Source organism: Nicotiana tabacum, chromosome 8 (genome assembly GCF_000715075.1).
Source record: "Nicotiana tabacum cultivar K326 chromosome 8, ASM71507v2, whole genome shotgun sequence".
Taxonomy (NCBI): domain Eukaryota; kingdom Viridiplantae; phylum Streptophyta; class Magnoliopsida; order Solanales; family Solanaceae; genus Nicotiana; species Nicotiana tabacum.
In genome coordinates, this window is record NC_134087.1 from 199,168,263 (window position 1) to 199,181,048 (window position 12,786).

The window sequence follows — 12,786 nt, forward strand, 5'->3', positions numbered from 1 at the left end:
GAAAGTGGACCTTCTGATTTCACCGCATACAAATCATTTTTCCCTTTTTGTTATTGTAAATATAACAAGTGTATAATGTATATTATATACTGATTCTACATTGATTATATACAGCATATTGGCCAAATCCACTTATCTAATTAATTTGTCTACTCATTGAGGACTCCTTATGGAGTATTAATTAGCGCTCCTTCTAAAGAAGACTCCATTTTTATGGATTCGAAATCTCTAGTTAAGGAGAGATAGAATATTTTTGCTATTCCACTGCACTGCACCTTTGGATGGTGAAAATTCCAAACTACCAATAATACGCATTAATTCCATAATAGTCGAAAGCATATATATGTTTTGTCTGAATAAATTCTTTTTCCTCCTTTTAAGATTTTTCAGAAATAACATACAAAAAAAAAAAAGGAGAGTATTAATTACGGGAGGAAATTAACAATCTACATGGAGGTTAGGACTCAAAAGTTTATTATATTAAAAAACAAAAGGTATTAACTGATTGACTACGTTTTTAACTACCACAAAGATTCGGGAAATGACTAGAAATTAATTTCTTAAAAGCTATTTTTTATCTTTTTCTTAAATAATCTATATTTAAAGAATATCTTGGAGATTTCCTTCAAGTTACGTCAAAGTCTGAGAGAAAAATTTTAAAATGTGCGGAATAGCTCTATTTCAAACTGCTCAAGTTAATTTTGGTATATTAAAGTGAAGCATGTAAGAATAACGACAAATAAAGGGTGATTTTTTGACTAAATTTTACATTGTTCAATAAATTAATTTTGAAAGCATCCACTAATAACAAGCGTCGCTTTGGCCGAGTGGTTAAGGCGTGTGCCTGCTAAGTACATGGGGTTTCCCCGCGAGAGTTCGAATCTCTCAGGCGACGATTGAATGTTTTTGTCGGTGTACAGTTAGGGGTCGTTTGGGGTGAGGTAATTATCATTAGTATAACTTATACCTTATTCTTAAAAGTTATCATTCTTAATACAACATACCAAACAGTGAATAAACAACAATCTCAGCATAAACCGTATGCCAACCAAACGACCCTTAATCTAGTCTCTTTTGCTTTTCGTCGGTGTACATTTAATAATTGACAAATGGTTCCTCTTCAATAAACAAGTATGAAGGTTTGAAACAGAAAAATAAACAAAAAGGAGCTGGTTATGTGTGAGTACATTTTGAAGGAAAAGGTAGAGTAATTCTTGTGTGAGAATTAAGAGGTGTTATAAATGTGATAGACCTCTTCAGTCGTTTCATACGTTGTTGGTTATTTTGTAACTGAAATAAATATAATAAGATGTAATAAATAGGATAGTAAATGATCAATTTTCAACTATTAAACAAATTAGAAGAAAGAATGAAGGGAAAGAAAGCAAAAGGAAAAGGAGAAAAAGAGATAAGTAGGATCCTTGGCCAAAGAGATGTGCCAAATAATCTTGTTTATAATTAGTTTATAGAAAAGAGAAAAAAAATTTCAGCAAGATGAATAAAAAAATCAGTACATATATTGATAAAATCCCAATATAAATATTTTAGTAGAATTAGAGCTTTGATAAACTATATTTTGTTTGTCAAATATTCTTTAAAATTAGAAAAAAATTAAAAAAAATATTTCATATATTCTGTGCATGGGGAATATTATTAGAGAAAAAAATAAATAAGTTTTTAAATGAATTGATTGTCTCTCTATCCTTTATTTTTTTATTATTTATTTTCTATTCTTTTTCTCCTTCTGCTACTTCCTTTATTAATTACTTTGTTTTCTTTTTCTTTCTCTATCTCCTCAAGCCCTTTCTCCTACGGTTACTCCAAAACAAATCAAAAACTTTGCTCTCTTATTGATGCTTATAAATTTTTATATTTTCTCTTCATTTCCCTCGTAATATGCAATAAGTTTTCCTTTATGTCAACATTTTGGTTACTCATCATTTAAATAGAGAAAAATAACTCTCCAAATGTGATGATGGGTCATCTAGAGTTTAAAATCTTAATTCTGTGTTTTGAAATCTCAAGTAGCTTCTTTTAGCCTTCCTCAATTTGCGTGCACAGTTCGCGCCTTTTCCCGAAAAGCTTTTATGTGAAAAATTAATAAAATGAGAATTTGTGCCTTAAAAATCTATTTGAGTTGACTTCAGTCGATGTTTTAAGTAAATGGATCCGGATCCGTATTTTGGCGGTCCTAGTGGGTCCGTATCGGGAATTGGGACTTGAGTGCCCAGAATTGAATTCGGAGGCCTCTAGCTCGAGTTATCGCATTTTTTCAAAAATTTGAAGTTTAAAGGTTGAAAGAATTTAAAGATTTGACCAAAGTTTGACTTTATTTGCGAAGAAGACTTCGCTTTGCGAACAGGGGCTAGGGGGGTTGGTTTTCGCATTTCCGAGATTTGGGGACGCATTTTGCGATCTCCTCAGGTTCGCATTTGCGAGCATATTGTTCGCATTTGCGAAGCCATCAGGAATGTGAAGACTTCGCATTTGCGAGGAATTTTTCATATTTGTCGGGTTCACAATTACGACATCTGCGTCTGGTCAAAACCTGAGTTAGACGGGATTTTTCTCATTCTTTTAAATTTTCAACCCTAAAAAACTTAGAGGCGATTTTTTCAAGAAGTCTTTTTCCCCAATTCATTGGTAAGTGACTCTAACCTACTTTCTTTCAATTACCCATTATATTTCATAAGATTTCAACCTTAAATCTAGGATTTTCATAGTAGAAATATTGAATTTGGGTAGAATTAGAAATTTTTGTAAAATTAAAATTTAGACCTCAATTAATTAAGGTCGAATTTCGAAATAAATTACATAACCGGGCTCGGAGGTGAATGAGTAATCGGATTTTGGTCCAAATTTCGGGTTTGGACCAAGCGGGCCCGGGAGTTGACTTTTTCAACAATGACCTAAATTGAACCTCTTTCATTCATGGGTAGTTCCTAAGGCTTATTTTGAATCGTTTGGTTGATAATTTTCTAGATTTGGTTGGTTCGAAGGCTTGTTCGAAAAGCAAAGTCGTGGTTGAGCTTTGAGTCGATTTTGGAGCGAGGTAAGTATCGTGGTTAACCTTAACTTGAGGGACTGAGACTTATTGCCTATTTGCTACATGTTTAAATATTGGGTACAACGTATATGTGAGGTGACGAGTACTTATGCGTTGTTGGTGGGTTAAAAGTTAAAACATGCGGGTGTAACTTGTTTCTTATAATTTATTTCCTTCTTTGATTATGGTATCCATGCTTAGACTAGTTTATTACTTAATTGATCTTTCTTTCCGCATTTATGAATTATTTGTGATAATTGAGTATTATTGGAAGTTGAGGTTCGGTATTGTGGAACCGTTGTTGACGTAAAGTTTATTCTTGCTTATTTTTTCTTCCAAATATTATATATTCATTGCTACATAGTAAGGGAGAGTGTAAAAGTACGAAAGATGATGTCGTGCCGATTATTATTTCATTTATTGATTTATACATAGTGAGGAAGAGAGTTAAAGGATGAAGGGTGATGTTGTGTCGTATTTATCGTTTCATGATGAAATTGAGACTAAAAGCATGAAGGGTGATGTCGTGCCATATTTATCATTTTATGGAGGGATTGATATTAAAGCAAGAAGGGTGATGTCGTGCCATTATTATTGTTTCATGGTGAGTTTGAGAGTAAAAGCATGATGGGTGATGCCGTGCAACCGTTATTCATTATGTTTATCCGTTTTTATTGGTTGAAGGTTTATCGATTGTTTCATGTTGTTATTTCCCGTAAACTATCGTATCATGTACCCCCTTTCGCATGTCCCCTCCCAATAGTACATGTTTAATCTTTATTTGTTGTTATGTTGTACATATATTTCCATTTGTGCAAGTTTAAATTACGTGGGTGTCCTGTCATAGCCTCGTCACTACCTCGTAGAGATTAGGCTCGACACTTACGGAGTACATTGGGTCGGTTATACTCATACTACACTCTGCACTTCTTGTGCAAATTTTGGTACTATCCCCAGCTATCCGTGAGGTGCATCAGCTCGGATTAGCTTATTTTGAGACTCGAGGTAGATCTGCTGGCGTCCGCAGACCTTGAACTCCCCTTCCTCTATCCTTATATACTGTTAATTTCATTCGAGACAATTACATTTATTTCAGACTCTATTTGTAGAATCCTCTAGAAGCTCGTGTACTTGTAACTCTAGATCCGAGTTGTACTAGATATATGTGTTATTATGCTACTTTGTACTTTATTTTGGTTTCATTTCTGTTAATTGGTTAAATTGTTCGAAGTGTTTAAAATTGGCAAAAGAAATTTCTCTAATGTTAGCTTGTCTAGTGAGCGAAATATTACGCGCCATCACGGTCTCGAAGGTGGGAATTTCAGTCGTGACAAGTTGGTATCAGAGCACTAGATTGCCTAGGTCTCACGAGTCACAAGCAGGCTTAGTAGAGTCTAGATGATCGGTACAGAGCTGTCTGTACTTATCTTCCAACGGCTACGGATTTTAGGAACAATTTCACTTCTATTCTTCTCTATCGTACGATTTTATTCTATCATTGATAATTGAACTCTTCTACTCTTGTTCTCTGGTAGATGGCGAGAACATGTATTGCGTCTTCAACTGGACAGCAGCCGGTGCCCTCAGTGGAATCTAGGGGCAGAGGACAAGGACGAGGACGAGGTCGCGCCAGAGGCCGAGGCAGAGGCAGGGGCATAGCTCAACCTTAAGCTCGAGCAGCAACACCAGCAGTGGAGCCTCCAGTGGATTTTGATGAGGAGGTTCCAGCTCAGATTGTAACTGTTGGACCAGCTTAATCCTGGAGGGGTTCATCGCCACCCAGTGCTTCAGGACACTCTAGTCCGTTTGGTGGGCCTTATGGAGAGTGTGGCCCATGCCGGTGCATTTCCTATGGCACCAGCCGCCTCTCAGGTTGGGGGAGGAGCACAGACTCCCTCCACTCATGCTCCGGAGCATATTGCTCCCCCATTTCAGACTCCAACAACCCCGCCAACTGGGTTAGTTCAGTCGGTTGTTGTGGTACAGGCCGTTGATAGACCTGCCATGTCTTCTGAGGGATTATTGAGATTGGACAAGTTTACAAAGCTCTTCCTAGTTCACTTTAGTGGTGCACCTTCTGAGGACCCATTGGATTATCTTGATCGCTACCATGAGATGCTATGGAACATGGGTATAGTTGAGACCAATGAGGTTGATTTTGCAGTGTTTCAGATGATGGGTTTCGCCAAGAGGTGGTGGAAGGATTATGTGTTGACCAGACCATCAGGGTCGCCTGCTCTTACTTGGGACAATTTGAGCGTCTCCAGCAGGGCAGTATGACTGTTACTCAGTATGAGACCCTTTTTGTGGATATAGCCCGTCATGCTCTTCTTTTGCTTCCTACTGAGAGAGAGAGAGAGAGAGGTTTATTGATGGACTCACTCACCCTATTAGGCTACAGATGGCCAAGGAGACCGGGAGTGATATTTCCTTTCAGAGTTGCTAGGCAGATCGAGATGGTTCTTGCACAGGAGAGAGGGCATGGGCCTAATAAGAGGCCTCGTCATTTTAGTGGGTTCAGTGGTGCATCATTTGGAGGCAGGAGTACTTTTGATAGAGGCCATCCTCTCAGGCTATTTCACTCAGTGCTCCAGGTATCTCATAGTGCCTCAGATGGTCGTGGTTCTCATATGTCTTATCCCGGCCAGCTAGCCTATAGTGCACCACCAACCTCTATTAGTGCACCTCCACTCCAGAGTTTACAGGGTGGTTACTCAAGTCAACAAGGCCAATTTCAGAGTCAGCAGTCACAACAGCCGAGGTATTGTTATACTTGTGGTGATCTGAGGCATATTACTAGATTTTACCCTCGGGCATCGGGCAGCTTACAGCAGCAGGGTTCTCATGCCATGGTCTCGACACCGGTTGCTTCACCGCTCGCTCAACCAGCTAGAGGTAGGGGTCAGACAACTAGAGGTGGAGATTAGTCCATTAGAGGTAGAGATCAGGCCGTTAGAGGTGGAGGCCAGCCAGCTAGGACCCGTTTCATAGACGTAGTTCAAAGTGGTGGGGCCCCGCCTCGATTTTATGCTTTTCCAGCGAGGCTTGAGGTTGAGTCATTTGACGCAGTCATCACAGGTATTGTTCCAGTTTGCCATATATATGCTTCAGTTCTATTTGATCCGGGCTCTACTTATTCCTATGTGCCATCCTATTTTGCTTCATATCTGGTTATGCCTCGTGATTCTTTGAGTGCTCCTGTGTATGTGTCCATACCTGTGGGAGATTCTATTGTTGTAGATCATGTCTATCGTTCGTGTGTGGTTACTGGGAGTCTCGAGACTAGCATATCTCATACTCCTTGATATGGTAGAATTTGATATCATCTTGGGTATGGATTGGTTATGTCCTTATCATGCTATATTGGATTTTCATGCCAAGACAATGACCTTAGCCTTACCGGGGTTGCCTCGATTAAAGTGGAGGGGGACTCCTAGCCATTCTACCAGCAGGGTTATCTCTTATGTGAAGGCTCGACGTATGGTCGAGAAGGGGTATCTAGCTTATTTGGCTTATATCCGCGATTCTAGTGTGGAGGTTCCTTCCATAGATCGGGTACCAGTTGTTCGTGAGTTTCCAGAGGTGTTTCCTGTAGATCTGCCGGGAATGCCACCCGACAGAGATATTGACTTCTGTATTGATTTGTCTCCGGGCACTCACCCTATTTCTATTCCGCCATACAGTATGGCCTCGCCAGAATTGAAAGAATTGAAGGAGCAGTTGCAAGATTTACTTGATAAGGGCTTCATTAGACCCAGTGTCTCGCCCTGGGGTGTGCCTGTGTTGTTCGTGAAGAAGAAGGATGGATGGATGAGGATATGCATAGATTATCGACAATTGAACAAAGTCACCATCAAGAACAAGTTTCCATTGCTAAGGATTGATGATTTATTTGATCAGCTTCAGGGTGCCAAGGTGTCTTCGAAGATTGATTTGAGGTTTGGCTACCATCAGTTAAATATTAGGGCATTGGATGTCTCTAAGACAGCTTTTCGGACTCGGTATGGGAATTATGAGTTTTTAGTGATGTCATTTAGGCTGACAAATGCCCCAGCAACATTTATGGATTTGATTAACCGGATGTTCCAGCCCTATTTGGATTCTTTTGTTATTATGTTTATTAATGATATCTTGATCTACTCCCGCAGTCGAAAGGAGCACAAGTAGCATCTTTGGATTATACTTCAGGCTCTAAGAGACAACCAGTTATATGCCAAGTTTTCAAAGTGCAAGTTTTGGTTGGACTTGGTCGCATACAGGTGAATCCTAAGAAGATTTAGGCAGTTCAGAACTGGCCTAGACCCATTGTAGCTACGGAGATCCGGAGTTTCCTGAGTTGGCGGGTTATTACCGTCGGTTCGTGGAGGGGTTTACATCTATAGTAGCCCCTTTGAACAGATTGACCCAGAAGGGTGCCCCATTCAGATGGTCAGACGAGTGTGAGTCGAGCTTTTAGAAGCTCAAGATTTCCTTGACTACGGCGCCAGTGTTGGTGTTGACCACGGGTTTAGGATCTTACACAGTGTATTATGATGTATCTCGTATTCGGCTTGGTGCAGTATTGATGCAAGATGGAAGGGTGATTGCATATGCATCCCGGCAGTTGAAGGCTCATGAGAAGAATTACCATGTTCATGACTTAGAATTGGCAGCCATTGTTCATGCGCTAAAAGATTTAAAGGCATTATCTTTATGGCGTGTCGTGCGAGGTATTCACAGATCATCAGATCTTGCAATATTTGTTAAGATAAAAGGATCTCAATTTGAGGCAGAACAGGTGGTTGGAGTTGTTGAAAGACTATGATATCACCTTTTTATATCATCCCGGGAAGGCCAATGTGGTGGCTGATCCCTTGAGTAGAAAGGAAGTGAGTATGGGCAACCTTGCGTACATTCCATTCGGTGAGAGACCGCGTGCATTAGATGTTCAGGCTTTGGCCAATCAGTTCATGAAGATAGATGTTTCAGAGCCCAATCGTGTTCTAGCTTGCAAAGTCGCTCGGTCTTCCTTGTTTGAGCACATCAGAGAGCGGCAGTATGATGACCCTTATTTGCTTGTCCTTAGGGACACAGTGCGGCATGGTGGTGCCAGGCAGGTTACTATTGGAGATGATGGAGTTTTGAGGATGCAGGGTTGTATTTGTATGCCCAATATAGATGGACTTCATGAGCTAATTCTTGAGGAGGTCCACAGTTTCCGGTATTCTATTCATCTGGGTGTTGCTAAGATGTATCAGTACTTGCGACAGCATTATTGGTGGAGAAGGATGAAGAAGGACATAGTTGTATATGTATCTCAGTGTCTAAATTGTCAGCAGGTAAAATGTGAGTTGGGCATGCAGGTTGAGTTGAGCATGGCATTTCATCCCCAGACGGACGGGCAGTCCGAGCACACTATTCAGATACTGAAGGATATGATTCGCGCTTGTGTTATAGATTTTGGGGGTTCTTGGGATCAGTTCTTGCCACTTGCGGAGTTTGCCTACAACAATAGCTACTAGTCGAGCATTCAGATGGCTCCCTATGAGGCATTATATGGGAGGAAATGCCGATCGCAGTTGGATGGTTCGAGTCGGGGGAGGCTCAGTTATTGGGTACAGATTTGGTACATGATGCATTGGATAAGGTCAAAATTATTCAAGATCGACTTCGCACAGCTCAGCCTAGGCAGAAAAGTTATACCGATCGTAAGGTTTGTGATGTTGCATTCATTGTCGGAGAGAGGGTATTGCTCTAGGTTTCATCCATGAAGGGTGTGATGAGGTTCAGAAAGAAGGGAAAGTTGAGCCCTAGGTATATCAGGCCCTTTGAGATTCTTCAAAGAGTGAGTGAAGTGTCCTACAAGCTCGCATTGCCACCTAGTTTATCAACAATCCATTCGGTGTTCCATGTGTTTATGCTCCGGAAGTATCACGGTGATCTGTCTCATGTGCTAGATTTCAACTCAGTCCAATTAGACAAGGATTTGACTTACGAGGAGGAGCCAGTGGCTATTCTAGTCCGAGAAGTCTGATAGTCGAGTGTAGTGGAGAGGTCAGCCGGTTGAGGCAACCACTTGGGAGTCTGAGTTGGACATGCAGCGTAGATATCCACACCTTTTTACCAGTCTAGGTACTTTTCTATGTTCGTTCAAGAACGAACGCTTATTTTAAAGGTGGAGAATGTGATGAACCGATAGGTCATCTAGAGTCTAAAATCTTAATTCTGTGTTTTGAAACCTCAAGTAGCTTCTTATAGCCTTTCTCTATTTGCGTGCGCAGTCCACACCTTTTTCTGGAAAGCTTTTATGTGAAAACTTGATTAAAATGAGAGTTCGTTCTATTTGAGTTGACTTTGATTAATGTTTTGAGCAAACATATTCGGATCCATATTTTTATGGTCCCGACGGGTCTGTATCGGGATTTGGGACTTGGGCGTATGCTCGGAATCGAATTCGGATGTCCCTAGCTCGAGTTATCACATTTTGTCGAAAATTTGAAGTTTAAAGAATTTAAAGAATTGACCAAAGTTTGACTTTAATGCTACCGGGTCCAGATTTTGGTTTTAGAGCATGGTATAGGTCCATAACTATATTTATGACTTGTAAATTTGGTGCAAAATGGAGTTGGTTTGACGTGATTCGGACGTCCGGTTGTTAAATAGAATTTTTAAGTTCATTGAAATTTTTTATTTGATTTGGTATCCGATTCGTAGTTCTAGGTGCTATTTTGGTATTTTGATCGCGCGAGCGAGTTCGTATAATATTTTGGACTTGTATAGCCCCGAGGGTTCGGGTGAGTTTCAGATAGGTTACAAAGTGAATTTGGACTTAGAATCATAGCTGGTGCAAGTGTGTGTTCTGGTGTTGTCTACAGATCTCGCATTTGAGAGGTTTGCGAGCCTCACATTTGCGAAGAAGACTTCACATTTGCGAGCATGGGCTGAGGGATTGGTTTTCGTATTTGAGAGATCTGGGGTTGTCGCGCCCCTTTTTTCCCTTGCGCGGAGAGAGGTCTGGGTTTCGACATTCCATGGGCTGTGAAAACTCATTTCCTTTTGGGAATTGGGTATTTGAAGAGTTGTCACCTAATGAGTTATGGGGCGTTAGGGCACCTAAAGTGATTAACTCTTGGATTGGTTTGTATTACCAGAGATTTAGGGTGAGGGCTCGAAATAACCTCGAGGGGAAGGTGTTAGGCACCCCTCTTGGTCCACAACTATGGGTCCCGATCGAACTTATATTCATAAATTAGTCCATATAAATAAACAATTGAATCAAATAGGTTGCAAGTAAAGCACGTTGGATAACTCAAGTAATGAGATAAAGATTTTGAACAAGTTGTAAAACAAAGGTTTTAAATAGAAAAAGGAATTTTGGTAAAGGAGGAGTCCTAGGTTGGTTAGCCTACAGGATCACCCCACACAATGCCTGGTAAACACTCCTCGATGAGGGGATACACATGACATTAGCGCGTAGTCATCATATCTCATATCTACCCTTCCCATCCCATTAGTGGTCATGCAAAACGAGTATTGGTCAGCGATCTCTATTGCGTGTTGTTACCCATCCCTTCTTAATGGTCCTGGAGGGATTTAGGACCTCTACCTCTAGATGGTTCTAGACAGACACCTAAGGGTTTAAAGGTGAAACTTCTACGGCGACAGGCAAAACAATTTGGACTTTTGACACATAAGATAAATGGGAGTAATTAGAGGCTCAAAGTTTCCTCCTCAAACAAAGCACATAAACAGCACGACTCAAGCACAATTAAGGGCCTTTTATTAAACAGTATCTTAAGGCAGGATTTCTAGGTGAATATGCAGAAGATAAGCAATTTATTTTATTAAACTCGGAGATAATGACCCTAGCGGTTGCCTATTGGTTTTTAAAGCCCGTTAAGATCAGAAAGACATTAAGTCACAGAAACAGCTTCAGAATTGCAAGTTTTGAAAAAATGCCCTACAAACTTGCCTACGCGGAACACTGACAACTACGTCTTATAGTGAAACAAGCAAGTTTTGAAACAGACTTTCTTTAATACTTATAGGCATGATATCTAATGAGATTGAGGAAGTTTTAAAGAACATGTTTCAGGAAGTAAACTACGTAATTAAATCCAATTCAGAAGTGGACTAAGCGTGGACTAAGTTGAATTATTCAAACTAGTTTAGATTAACAGGCAGGAATTCAAGTATGATTTTCTATAGGCATGATATCTACGTTTGATACTGATTTTAAGGACTTGCAGGCATGGAAACATACATAAACACTTGTTATAACAGAATTCGGATAAAACCCTATAGGCATGATATCTATTTGTGAAGCTGATTTTAAGACTTGCAGACATGATTTTTATTACGGAGTTATTTGAAACCCATAGGCATGATTTATAATATGACAAGATGTAAAGTCCTATAAGCATGATTTCTACTTGGTAAGGCAATCAGATTAAAATTTAAAGTCTTATAAGCATGATTTCTACCCGTATTACCCCATAAACATGTAGCTACCCATCCATTTCACTAATTACCCCAATATTTGTTTACAAGTTATTATAGACCATATGAATGAATTACATAGGTAAATAAGAAAATAAGAAGCTATTCTATAGGGAGCCTTCAATTAGGCCCAAGTTTCCAAAGCCTCCAATAGTCTCAAATGCCTCAATTCCATAGACAAAATCATAGTCTAGGTGCATCAAAGTTCCCTAAGGATCTCAAGGATCCCGTGCAGTGCTTAAACCTAGACTTGGTAACCAAAATTGAATAAGTGCAGCATGGAAGGACCAGCCTCAGTATGCCAGAGTTCACATGGTTCTCAAGAGGATCCCAAGGCAGTACACATATTGGAGGGGGCAGAACCTGTCAACTTAGGAGTAGAATGAAAGTGCTTGACACAAGTTGGAAGGTTTTAGTGGGAAAACTCGATTAAAAGGAAGTTTGTTTTGAAATAATTTAGTAAAACAACAGAAATAGTTTGAAAGAGAGTGGAGTAGTCAACAATAGTCCAAACACAACACTCTTAAGACAGGTTCTTACATAGCCAGGGGTCACAAAACCAAAACAAGTTCAGTAGTCACAAATAGGGGCCAAGGGATTGGGATACATAGAACACTTGATTGTAAACACATAATCAAGCAAAGGTCTAGAAATTGGTACAGACATGCACAGAAATAGCTGACCAGACATAGTCATAGAACCAGACATAAAGAACAAACTTACATATAAGGGTGATAGGGGTTTGAGGATTCATGGAGCATATGATGGTAAGCGCATAACATGTAGAGATAATTGGTATAGACATGCTCAGAAACAACACAGAGGGGTAATACACTGATCCTAAAAGAGGGAAGTACATAACATGCTAATAATGTAAACGTATCAACTACAAGTTTTACAGCAAAACCATAAATAGAAGCAAACTAGAAACATGATGAACTAAAGCAATAAAAGTATCATATTGTTGTTGGAACTTTGAATTGAAACTAGAACATACCAGCAAAAAAGACAGTAAGCAGAGTGAAAAAGCAGGAGAACACAATGGTTAGACTTGGCTTGTAGCCGGCTAACCTAGAGTAGTAGCAAATAGCACAAAAGAGAGAGAGCAGAAAGTTTTAAGTGTGTGAGAGAAAGAGAGTTTTTGAACTAAGAGTGTTCGTGTCTTTGTGCTAATAAGAGAGTGTGTATATACAGTTTGAAAGCAGGTAGAAAATAAGGTAAAAATCAAAGTTCATCAGTAATTGTGGGGACTCAGAATCAAT

The 12,786-nt window shown here is 39.7% G+C and overlaps 1 non-coding gene across 1 annotated transcript; it reads left to right on the forward strand.

The window, feature by feature from the left end:
- The first annotated feature begins 813 nt into the window (after positions 1–813).
- Positions 814–895, forward strand: TRNAS-GCU (transfer RNA serine (anticodon GCU)). Its single transcript has one exon. It is a non-coding gene; the product is annotated as a tRNA-Ser (tRNA).
- The last annotated feature ends 11,891 nt before the right edge of the window (positions 896–12,786 follow it).